The sequence below is a fragment of the Callospermophilus lateralis genome, chromosome 14 (genome assembly GCF_048772815.1).
Source record: "Callospermophilus lateralis isolate mCalLat2 chromosome 14, mCalLat2.hap1, whole genome shotgun sequence".
Taxonomy (NCBI): domain Eukaryota; kingdom Metazoa; phylum Chordata; class Mammalia; order Rodentia; family Sciuridae; genus Callospermophilus; species Callospermophilus lateralis.
In genome coordinates, this window is record NC_135318.1 from 105,085,155 (window position 1) to 105,097,208 (window position 12,054).

General features: G+C 43.0%; 1 protein-coding gene across 1 annotated transcript in view; it reads right to left on the reverse strand.

Annotated features, from left to right (window-relative positions):
• The window catches only part of Sh3rf3 (SH3 domain containing ring finger 3), a 329,352-nt gene that overhangs the window by 46,924 nt on the left and 270,374 nt on the right, over positions 1–12,054 (reverse strand). The window lies entirely within an intron of this gene.

Here is a 12,054-nt window from a genome sequence, read left to right on the forward strand (position 1 = left end):
ACTAAAAGGGATTGGAGGGAAAGAGTAGACGTTCACTGGGTCAGACTAAGGGGAATGGAGGGAAGGAGAGGTGATGGGAATAGGAAGGACCGTGGAATGAATCTGACTTAACTTTCCTGTGAACATATATGAATAGATCACAGTGAATCTCACCATCGTGTGCATCCACAAGACTGCGATCCTAATTAGAATAAGATATAGTCTGTGCTTGCATAAATACATCAAAATAGAATGTACTGTGATGTATAACTAAAAACCAATAAAAACTCATACAAAAAATCCAATCTTTTCAAAACGACAACAAAAGCCCTGGCGCCTGTGGAAGCATCTTGGAGAAGCTCCCCTGTGGATTATTAAACACTGCTGCACCTCAGCTGGTTAGAGTCCACAGCTTGACCAGTAAGTCCTGACCCCAGAATGGCCAGCCCAGTCCTTGGTTTCCAGGCTGGGCACGGGACTTGCTGAGCAGGAGCCTAGAGTGAGAGAGAGCTTTGCTCCTGAGGATCACAAGAGGAAAGCCAGAGATATTCCCTCCTAGCGCAGACTTAAGGCAAAGCTATCCATGCCGCCATCTGCCTGCATAAGAATTTCTGGATTTATGGAATGGAGTCTGGCAACTGAGAATGCACCTTAAAGATGGAAATAACATTTGTAAAAGTCTTCCATTTGCAAAGTTAAGGGTCCACCTAAACACAGCGACATATTCACATCAATCCTGCTATGATCTGTGCTTCATTTAATTGAAAAATCGTCTATTAAATACAGATGAGAATATGGGAAGAGAATGACAGTTACCAGGGGAATAGTGAACTGTGACTTGGGCTGTCCCAGCAGAGACATTGCCTTATGCCAAGCCCTCTGGCTTGTCCGGGCAACTCTGATCCAGTGGATTTTGCATTTTTTTGCCAGACAAAAATTATATGTCACACTGTGGTTATTGGTTACCACCAAAATTTGTGGCATTCCTGGCTTTAGAAGATGGAAAAATACACACAATACAAATATTCTCAGCCCCCAAATATGCCTTGAATGCTGAATGCACTTGTAAATTCTTTGGCCTCCAGCGGATGTGAAGCCACTCCACGCCACATAGGACCCTCCATCTGCGAGCCGGGCCCTTCTTCAGGGCTCCCTGTGGGAAGAGCTCACGAGATCTCACCATGTGATGGTAGATTCTCTGGGGCTAGAGACAGCCCTCCTCTGTTTCTACAGGGTAAAATAGAAAAAGGTTGATTTTATGGATTGTTTTTTATTATTATTTGAGGTTTCAGATGGGTTGGAAACCCATAGTGTTGTGCCCTCGTGCAACGTGGCCCTCATCTAAAAGGAAGGGTGGGTCAGACAATTTGGAGAATCCATGAAGCCACTGGGGTCATTCGATCACCCCTGACTTGGAAGGCAGCCTCGAGAGACTGATTGGCTTCCGCCCCGCCGTGAACTCTCCTTCACCCCACCTCTCAGTCCCGGAACAGAAACAATGCCCCTCAGGGAAGCGCAGTTGCCCTGCGGGCTCATGAGATCAGTCTCCAGGGCCGCTCAAGGGTCTCCTGCCCAAGGGCTCTGCACGGGTCTCCTCTACTTTAGACTAGCTTCTGCAGGACTGTCCCCATCCTCTTACTAAACCTGACGCAAGTAGGAGAGTGTTCCAGAAAGTTCTGAGCCTGCCGCTAGGTCATCTCTCCAACCCATCTCCTAATACTCTCCCCCAGCCTCTCTGGTCTCCTGCCACTCCTCACCATCGACTCTCTCAACTCAGAGACTTGTACTGCTGTCCCTGTTCCACACACCACTCTTGCCCCAGAGATCGGCCAGGAGGGGGCCCGCTCTAGTGTTTCAGCTCAGCTCAGATGCCCTCTTCTAGAGACAATCCCAAACAGCCAACTGCATGGGTATGAACTGCCGCTCTGCAACCTCCATCTCTCTTGTTCTAGCTTTTCTTCTCTTCCAAGGCGCTTAGCTCCTCTTAATAATCTACATAATTTACTTATAATATGCTGATCATACACTGTCTCTCCCCACTACGATGTTAGGTCTATGGGGATGGGGACAAGAGTTGTTTAATTCATGGATATCATGCATTCCACACCCCTGGAATGGTGCCTGGCATATAGTAGCTGCTCAATTCAGTTTTTGAATGAATAAGTGATTATTTAAGAACAGGGAATCCCAGATAAAACATTATCACAGATCTCACAGAATTGCACCATTGGAGTAGTACTCTTCATGAGCAAGATAGGCATGCTCATAACACTGGTTGGAAGAACGAATAATTCTGGAACCCACTGATGGTTGGAGGGATTTACTTTTGATTTCACCGGCTCTGTGTCCCCCAGCCTTGTGCCCACCTAGCACTGGGGATCTTACTAGTTAGTGATGTCAAAGCACCTATGCTATTTTTGAAGAGTCAGACCTATAGGTAAAGGTTATTGGAGAAAATGCTATTCTAGAGCCTCTCTGTTTTCCCTTTTCCTCTGCTCTTTAAACCTTTAGCTTCAGTAACTGAGGTCCCCCGGATCCCATTGGACCTCACGCAGTTCCCTGTTCTGTCCCTAGTCCTTGGGACTGTGCTTGACTTCCAGTAAATATTCGTTGAATGAATAAATAACCTACTTTGCCATTAACTCTGCCCTTTCTTCATTTTCAGGGATGAAATGGAATACTGGCTGTAGCTACCATGACTTCAGGCCAACATTCCTCACAACTGACCCTCAACCCTCCTTTCAGTTTATACTTTCGGTGTGAGGATTTGAGCCCCTCCTCAATTTTGGAGATTTCTCTAATTTTTTCTTTGAACTTTCTTTCTATCCCATCTGCATGCATTATTTTCTATTTTTGGAAGTCCTACAAGAGGTGGCCTGACACTGCTCCATCCTTCCTTCATGTGCATGATTTTTCATCTCTGATCTGTGTTCCGGATAGATTCCTTTGAATGACTTTCCAATGCCACTAACTGGGTGGGAACTTGATCAGTACTCCATTGAATCTGTGGGTCAAGTTTTGGAGAATAAACATAAACAACATTAAGTCTTCTCACCCACAAAATATATCTTCCTACTTCTTTAGATCTTCTTTCATTTCTCTTAGCCATGTTTTGTAGCTTTCTTCTTTATCTTTGGTCAGATTTATCCCTAAGTAATTTCTATTTTTGATGCTATTAAATTTGGTATAGGTTTTTAAAATGTTCTCTTCCAGTTATTCATTGATAATTGTATAGCAATTCCTTGGTATGCATGGGGGATCGGTTTCAGTACCCCACATGGATACCAAAATTGCAAATGCTCAATTTCTTTAGAAAAATGGTATAGTATTTACAGAGAGCCTGCACACATCCTACCATATACTTACAGTTAGTTTACTTATGGTACCTAACACAATGAGAATGCTCTGTAACTGAAGATGCTATGTTATACTCCATTGTTTAGAGGAATGATGTCAAAAAATATCTGTACATGTTCAGTAAAGATACAATTTTTTGAACAAATGTTGTTTTTTGTTAAATATCTTCCTGTACTATTGAAAAAAATCATATTATTTTTATTTTTTAGTTTGTTAATAAGATGAATTACATTGACTGATAAATGCTAATCCTATCTCACATTCCTGGAATAAACCTTACTTGATTCATCATTTTTCTTATTTATCGCTGTATATTTGATTTCCTAAAATTCTGTTTAGAATTTTTATGTCTATGTTTATGAAGGATAGTGGTCGGTGGTTTTATTTTCTTAAAATGTTTTTGTCTGGTTTTGGCAGTTGGGTACTGTTGGCTTTACAGAAAAAGACAGAAATATTCTCCCTGCTTTTCAATTTTCTGGAAGAGTTTCCATAGAATTCCTATAATTTCTTCCTTAATTATCTTATATAATTAATCAAGTTACCTGGAGAGTTTTCTTTATGAAAGACTTTGAACTACTAAGTAAATTTATTAGATATAGGATTATTTGGGTTATTTCATTCTTAAATCTCATAGTTTGTCTTTCAATGAATATTTGAATATGCTCATCTAATTTATTGACTATAACGATTTGAAAATAATCTCTTGTTATCCCATAGAATCTGAACTGATGCCATTTCCTGATATTGATAACTTGTGTATTTTCCCCTTTTTGATTTATCCATCTAGCTAGAGGTTTATCAATTTTATTACTGATCTTCTCAAAGAACCACATTTTGGTTTCATTGATTTTCTCTATTGTCTTTCTATTTTATTGACTCCTGTACTGATCTTTTTCTACTCCCTTTGCTCTTTTTATTCTAGTTTCTTCAAGTAATAGTTGAGGCCATTGATTTGACATCTTTCTTCATTTTCTATTGTAGGTGTTTAGTGCTATAAATTTCCTCTGGAGGATTGCTTTAGTGACATTCTACAAATTTTGATATGATGTGTTTCCATTTCAGTCAGCTCAAAATACTCCAACATCTTTTTCTGATTTCTTTTTTGATCCATGGGTTATCTTGAAGTATGCTATTTAGATTAATATCTGTGGGGCTGGGGTTGTGGCTCAGTGGTAGCTTGATTAAATCGAGTGGCATCAGTTCAGATTCTATATGTGAGGCACTGAGTTCAATTCTCAGCACCACATACATATAAATTTTTTAAGAAAAGGTCCATCAACTAAAAAGTATTTTTAAAAAATAGATTAATATCTGTAATAATTTCTGATATTGTTTTTGTTCAATTCCACTGTGTTTAGGGAATCCATTTTGTGTGATTTGAATTCTTTAATGCATATTGAAATTTAAATATTATGGCCCAGAATATGGTCTATCTTGGTAAACATTCTATGTGCTCTTGAACAGAATGTGTAATTTGATGTTGTTGGGTGGAACGGTCCCTAAATATCAGTTAAGTCCAGTTGGCTATAGATATTGTTCTAATGTCCTAATTTTTACCATTTTTCTGCATACTTTTCTATTAGCTATTGAGAGAGGTACTGAAATCTCTTGATTATGATTGTGGATTTCTATTTCTCCTTTCAGCTTTATCTGTGACTGCTTATGTATATTTGAAGCTCTGCTATTCTGTGCATAAATATTTAGAATTGTTATGCCCCTTTAATGAACTGACTCTTTACGATTATGAAATTGGTTTTAATCCCTAATAATATTCTGTTATAAATTCTACCCTGTATGTTATTAATATAGTCCCTCTATCTTTCTTTTGATTAATATCAACAGGGTACACCTCATTATTGACAGATTTCGTATTTGCAAATTCTGCTAATAGCTATAATTGATCTATCCCTCCCAAGTCAATGCCAATAGAGCTTTCACGGTCATGTTCAGACAGGTGCAGAGTGGGGGAAAATTTGAGTTGCCTGACATGCATCCTCCCACGTGAGGCTGGACAAGGTAACTCTCTGCCTCTTAGTTTCAGCTCCCTGATATGACAGGGGGATGGGCAGGGAGGGGACAGTGCAGTGCAGGACAATGTAAAGAGCTCTGGCTCCAGGGCCAGTTGAGCAGGATTTGAATCCCAGCTCTCGCATCTATTAGTGGAGCTGCCTCAGGCTGGTCATTTAACACACACAGTTTTTGTTTTTTTAAAATAAAGAAAAGAGACTCAACTAGGATGAGATTGTGATCTGTGTGAGAGGTGTGTACACACACGTGCCATTCTACCTCAGAGCACTAGTGCAGTGTTCACTCCCTTCGGTGTCCATGGTAACTATAAAATACAGCTACTGTGAATAACAGAAATGCGTATAACCTTCCATCCTTTTTCTTTAATCGACATGTGTCTTTAGAATGAACATATTAAAGTATGTTTCTTATTCATAGCGCATAATATTTTTTTTCTTTTTCTTTTTTTGCTTGCTTGCTTTTAATAGCTGAAAACCTAAGCTGTGATAATTTATAATTAGGTTCCAACCTGTCATCCGACTACATGTTTTCTCTTTGACCCATGTATTCTTTGTTCCCCTTCCCTTTCTGTATCATTTCTTCCAGATTTGTTGCATATTTTATGATTTGATTTTTGTCTCCGCTAGTGGCTTATTTCCTATAACTCTTTGTTTTCATATTTAGTGGTGGCTTATATCTTTAATTTATTAGAGTCTACTAATAGACTACTAATAATCACTTATAGTCTACTAATAATCACTTACCAGTGATTCCATAATAAGGGAACCTTATACTCGTCTATAGTACTTCCATTTCTGTCCTCCCAATCTCTGTGCTTTTGTTATTATACATTTTATAATGTAAAATTTTAAATCCCAAACTGCATTGTTTTAATTTTTATATTTTAAATATATTTAAATAATAATTTTTAAAAATCTTACCTATTCATCTCATCTATTTGTTTAGTTCTGGTGCTCTCCATTCCTTCGTATATTTCCACCTGGTATCAAGTTTCTAAAGAACTCTGGTTTGCATTTCTCATGGTGTGGATCTACTGAAGAGGAAATATTTGAGCTTTGCTAGGTCTGAATGATACTTTTCCTTTGAAGGATCATCTTTTTTCCTGGGTACAGAATTCTAGGTTGACAGGTTTCTCTCAGTCCTTCTTTTGGTTATCCCACTGTTTTCCAGAGTATTCTTGACAGGAAATCTACCATCGTCCCTACTTTTTATAACCTATTCTTTCTCTGGATTGAGATTTTTCTTTATCACAGATCTTGAACCATTTGATTATGATTTGCTGTTGTTTTGCCCCATGTTTCTTGTGCATATGGGGCTCACCAACAATCTTTGAGCAGTGAGTTGGTAATTTTCATAAAATTTAAAACAATTTTGTTCATTATTTCCTCAAATTGTTTTTCTGTCCCACCTCTTTCTCCCACTTTGGGGTATCCAATAAACATACATTAGGCTCCTTCAAGTAGCCCATTGTTAACTCTGTTCATTTAAAAATAAATTCTTTTACCTCGGTTTCATTTCTCCTCGTTTCTATTGCTACATCTTCAAGTTCAGTAGCGCTTTTTCTTTAGCAATGTCTAAGTTGCCATTAACTCCCTCCAGTAGACTCTTGATCTTACATACTGTATATTTTGTTTCTAAAAGTCTGATTTGGTTCTTTTCAATATTTTCCGTCTCTACTTAACTTTGTGAATACAGGGAATGCAATTAAAATAACTTTTAATGTCTTTAAACTAATTCTAACATTTATGTTAGTTTTGGGTGAGTTCCGAGCAATTAATTGATCTCTTCATTGTGAGTCATATCTTCTTGCTCTTTTGTATGCCTGGTAATTTTTTCTTGGACATCAGACATTGTGATTTTTATGTGGTTAAGAGCTGGAGATTTCTTTTATATCTCTATAAATATTCTTGAGCTTTGTTCTGGGGTGCAGTTAAACTAATTGGAAACACTGTGAGCATTCTGAGTTTGACTTTTAGATGGGTGGGACTGGAACAGAACTCAGTCCAGGGCTAACGTTGCCCACTCCTGAGGCCATGTCCTTCTGTGCAGACTACTTAATGCCTTGTGAATTGATAGGTTCCCCCCTCCCCAGCCTGGCTGGTGGGAACAGGCGCTATTTCCAGCCTGTGTGTATTCTGGGTGCAGTTAGTGCTAATCCCTTCTTTCCTTCTTTTTCTGGCTTTGGGTATTTTGCTCTCATGCATATGCTGATTAGTTCTCAACTGAATACAGATCTCTCTCTCTCTCTCTCTCTCTGAGCAGCTCTCTCCTCTCTGGTCCTCTGTCCTGCCAACTCCACCATCTTTGTTATGGCCTGCTGGGTTGGGCCCCACCTGTGCCACAGCCTGTAACTTCCTTGGGGATCACTGTCCTTGGTTGTCTAACGTCTACTGTCTTCAAAACTTTTATATATCTGTCGGCTTCTTAGCTGTTTTAGGGGGGAGGGTAAATCTTGCCCTCATTATTTCTGCTGCGCCATGAGCAGGAGTCTAGCTTGATCTTTCAAATACAAAAACCTGAATATATCTATTATTTAAAGCCCTTTAATTCTTCCTACTGCCCTGAGGATAGCATCTAAATTCCTTGACATGGTCTGAGAGAACCATCATAATCTGCCCCTACATGCCTTTTCAAAAGCCTCATTAGGAGCCTTTCTCTGTTCGGCCAAGCAGACCTTCCTTCTGTTTCCAAATGCACCTGGCCTCTGCTGGTCTCTGGGCTGCACACATACCTCCACTCCGCCTGGATGCTTCTCTCACCCCACCCCACCCACCGCTGCATGCTGTGTACTATCCACCTTCTAGATTAAAAGTAAAGCCTATCTCTGCAGAAAAATGGCCACCAACATTGGACTTCTTCTTCCACAACAAACTAAACCAACGGTAGGAACTATAGTCTTTCTCACTGCCATGCCTTTGCCTTTGCTGGCTCCTCTGCCTTCCATACCCTCCCTACTTTGCCAGTCACCCTTTGAGATTCCAGGCGTTATCACCTCCTCTTGAAAACCTTTTGTACACCTCTTCCCATCCTCTTGGCCACTTTCCTCCCCCATCTCAGTGAACCCTTTCTGCTCCATTCTTTCCTCATCCCCTGCCTGTGCCTCCATCACAGCACTTATCAAATTCTATTTTAGGAATTTGTTTCCTCGTCTTTTTTTTTTTTCCTAACTGGGTCTGTCTGGTTTTCCCTGTAACCCCAGACTCTCTCAGAGCACTGTGAATCTAGCTCTTCTTTGGGGTGCTGTTTTTGGGGATAACTAAGTGGCTGCAGGAGCACTTGCCCCTACTGACGTGAGCATATAAGCAACAGGGGCACTTTGCAGGGGGTGTGCTGCCCTTGAGAAGGGGAGTGACATTAATCAAGTAGAACAAATCATATTGGATGCTATGGCCGATGCAATTAAGCCTTTGTCAAACCGCCTGCCTTTGGCTGGAGATGAGAACATTGTTGAAACGCCTCCCGACTGCCAAGGCCGGGGTCTGCTGAAATGGGCAATTACTGCAGCGAACAATCCATTACTTGTACTGTCAACCACGTTTTCTCGCTCTCTAAATGCAGAATGAAGTGGGAAATGCTGTGGGAATTCAGTGGCATTTAATTTACTGATATGCCTCGGCAGGAGCCACTCTCTTACCTGGCCGTGACAGCGACGGCACGGGGACAGACGTGAGGCTGGGATGCACAAGGGGAGCGGTTTAGCCATCTTGTGCCTCACTCTGTCTGTATGTAAAATTAAACTGATGCAAGAGAATGCTTGTCACACCATCGTGGTTACTATGGTGATGGACGATGGAGACACGACACAGTGTTGTGCTGCCCTGAGCCGTGCCAATTTCTTTTGATACTGCTTGTTATTGCATAGAGGGAGAAATGACTGGCAGGGCTCCATTATCTTTTTGAATTGGGAAAGTTTCTAAGCAAGGCTTGGCATAGAAAGGCCATTATGCTGGCTATTTTGGGGCAGATAATCCAAGGCTGCTGTGCCAGGATGCTCACTCACCAGGAGGAACAGCTCTGCTTAGCCTTTCCATGTCATGGTGCCCAGAGACACATTGGTATGGCATGCTGGGCTGACTGGACATGATGTTTATAATCAGAAGGAACCTGGCCTGGGCCATTTGCTGCCCCTGGTCTTGCCCAGTGCTCCAGGAGCCATAAAGGCCAGCTTGAGCAGTCTGGAAGCTTTGCTGAAGGTGATTTAATTGTTGACTATCACAATAGCTGTACCCCAAACTGGAGGAGGGTACCAAGGAACACTAGCAGATCAATTTAAACCATGGCATACATGTGACTAATCAGATAAGGGGTCAGGGGCTGGAGGTGAGGGATCTGGGAGCGGACAATATTATCTGCTACAGAGAACTTGAGGTACAGAGACAAGTTCTTCTTTCCCAGGGCTCCACAGTTTAGGGTTGCAAAAATACAGGTCATCTTTTGAGTTGATAAAATTAAAAAAAAAAAAAAGATATATAGAAAAGACTAGTGGGCACTGCAGGATCTCTGGCTTGACGGAGTTGGTCACGGAAGCTCTACAGCCAGTGCGGCACTCAGACCACCTGTGAGACTTCCTTGGGCCAACTCCACCTCTGCTGGACACCACCCAGTATGAGGTTGGATGCCAGGCACCAAAAATCTACCAGAATTCCACCCTGCATCCGCAGACGACGCTGAGCACCAGGCACCTAAACTCTATCACTCACTGAAGATGCTGGACACCAGGCACCGAAAGTCCACCCTGGCTGCTCCTGAAAAATTGGGTGGTTTTTCTTTACCCCCAGAAGGGATCCACATGGCATCCCATGTCTGTTCTTCTGAATGTAGACACACGCAGAAGCATCAGCTCCCAGAGCAGAGTCGTGTGTCTCTTCAGGGTAAAGCTGGGGGTGCAGGGCTGCCTTCTACCATGGTGGCTGAGCCCACAGGGAGGGAGGTGGTCTCCAATCAGCCAGGAGCCCAAGGCAACCCACTACATTTCTTGAAACCACCCGGCTAAACCTGGTTCATCATCTTTCACCATAAACCAATTCCCTCCTGGTATCTACCGGGCCAGAATGTGCTATTACTACTTGCCCAGTTAACCAGTCCAGGAACCTGGGCTTGGTCCTCAGATCACCTTGAGCACCTCCACACACAGCCCTAGTCCCTCTGTCTCTGGGATGATTCGTCACCCTGTGCCCCTTGCCTGGCCAGGCTGCTTGCCACCTCTCGCTCTCTCCAGCTGGCTCCTGACTCAGGCCAGACTGCCCCGTGCTCTTCTCTCCCCTGTGCCCTGGCGGTCCGTGACAGTCTTGTCCCCCGGCTTAAAATCCCTCAGGGTCCTCACTGCCCTTAAGAGAAATTTCAACCCTTGAGGACCTTTGGTCACGGTCCCTATTTACTTTTCAAACTTCTCATACACTGAATGTTGTTATTCTCTAACGGAATAAGAACAGCCACCCTGGGCGGAGTAATACCAGGTGCCATGCTAGGTAGCCCTCACACAAACCTCCAGGAGGTGAAGGCTGCTTCTACACCTGCTTCACAGAAGCGGGAAACTGAGATCGTAGCAATAACGGCAACCCTGGCCCTTGGGCATGGGTCGGTCTGTCTGCTGGCCAAGCTGAGGCCTCCAGCCAGGCCTCTGTTTCAGTGAGGGTCTGCCCCAGGATCTCCACTGGATGCCTCGAACCACAGATAGTTCCAGACCATCTAGAGACCTTTTCTTCCTGTTCATACCTACTTATGATAACTTTTAATTTACAGATTTGGCATAGTATCAAACAACAGTAAATGATAATAGAACAGTCATGACAATAGACGATTATAGAATAGTCATGTGAATGTGGTCTCTCACCCTCTGTCAAAATACCTGATTGAAATGCCTTGGCCCTTTGTGGTTGACTGTGGGTACCTGGAACCACTGGGAGCCACACTGTGGGTAAGGAAAGCCCTCTTTTGAGGAGCCTTCTCTGCCATTTCCTTCCCCGAAGGCCCCACACATCCCCTCCCTCCCCAGTGCCCCCTGCTTCCCTGATACAGAGGACTGAGAGCAGGGAGGACACTGTCAGTTGGCGGGAACACTGCGCAGTGGACGGACTGCAGGGCTCTCAAGGCGGTCCACATCAAATCCAGGACCCTGCAAGGGCTCGCCAGAGGGCTGCTTTTCCCACGGAAGCCTGATTGCATCGGCCTGCAGGTGTGCAGGCGGGCTACCTTCTTCAGTTTCAAAAGGACCAATGGAACGGGCAAGAGGACAATGAGCTTTGAATACTCCCCCCCCCCCCCCCCCCCCGCCTTGTCCTATCAGCGGTGACTCAGGAGAAGACGTCACCTGTGCTATGTGAGAGTGCTCTGCATAGGTGGGTCCTGGCTGACTGGTCTCCAACGTACTGCAATTTTGCCCTCTGAGTTCCACTTCTGAGATGGTAGAGATGGGGTGGGAAGAGAAATTCTGGGTCACACACCCTGTCCTGGGTGACTTTCACTTTAGGACAGTGTCACTGGTTTTGGAAGGTCAGGGGGTGTGGGCTCCCGGGAGGCATTCTTTAAGTCAAGCTTTAATCGTTCTTATTAGCCCAATGCTAAGCTTCTAAGAAATATGTGCTCGCCTTCTTGATGCCTTAAGGGCCGCTCCATGATTTCTTTTCATTGTATACTGTCCTGGGGCCAAACTGGTTTTTCCTACAGTTCTGTCACCCTACTGACTGACAA